The sequence below is a fragment of the Molossus molossus genome, unplaced genomic scaffold (assembly GCF_014108415.1).
Source record: "Molossus molossus isolate mMolMol1 unplaced genomic scaffold, mMolMol1.p scaffold_m16_p_3, whole genome shotgun sequence".
Taxonomy (NCBI): Eukaryota; Metazoa; Chordata; class Mammalia; order Chiroptera; family Molossidae; genus Molossus; species Molossus molossus.
The window spans coordinates 96,474,818-96,475,962 of NW_023425366.1; positions in this window are offsets into that span (position 1 = coordinate 96,474,818).

Sequence of the window (1,145 nt, forward strand, 5' to 3'; positions counted from 1 at the left end):
GGTGAAGGAAGAAGGCATTCAAGTTCAAGAAGCACAGAGAGTCCCAAGTAAGAAGAACCCAAACAGGCCCACACCAAGACACATAGTAATTAAAATGCCACAAATTAAAGACAAAGAGAGAATCCTTAAAGCAGCAAGAGATAAGCAACAGGTTACCTACAAAGGGAACCCCATAAGGCTCTCAGCTGACTTCTCACAAGAAACACTACAGGCCAGAAGGGAATGGCATGAAGTAATCAAAGTCATGAAAAACAAGAATCTGAATCCAAGACTACTCTACCCAGCAAGGCTATCATTCAAAATAGAAGATCAAATAAAGAGCTTCCCAGACAAAAAAAAGCTAAGAGAATACATTAGCACCAAACCAGCACTGCAAGAAATGTTAAAAGGACTGCTGTAATTTGCAGTAGAAATGGGAAGGAAAATAGAACCACACTAAACAAAAATGGCAATAAATAAGTACATATCAATAATCACCTTAAACGTAAATGGATTGAATGCTCCCATAAAGAGACACAGAGTAGCTGATTGGATAAGAAAGCATGACTCATCTATATGTTGTTTACAAGAGACCCACCTCTCAACAAAAGACTCACATAGGTTGAAAGTGAAGGGATGGAAAAAAATTTTCCAAGCAAATGGAAAGCAAAAAAAAGCTGGGGTAGCAATTCTCATATCTGATAAAGTAGATTTCAAAATGAAGACCATAACTAGAGACAAAGACGGCCACTACATAATATTGAAAGGATCTATCCAACAGGAAGATATAACCTTGATAAACATATATGCACCCAATATAGGAGCACCAAAATATATCAAAAATCTTCTGGAGGACTTCCAAGGAGAAATCGACAACAATACAATCATAGCAGGGGACTTCAACACCCCGTTGACAACACTGGATAGATCCTCTAGGCAAAAAATTAGCAAGGAAACAGAGACTCTAAATGAAACACTAGACCAAATGGATTTAATAGATATCTACAGAGAATTACACCCCAAAACTACAGAATACACATTCTTCTCAAGTGCACATGGGACATTCTCAAAGATAGACCACATGATAGGACACAAACTAAATCTCTACAAGTTCAAGAAGACTGAAATCATATCAAGCATCTTCTCAGATCACAATGGCATGAAAC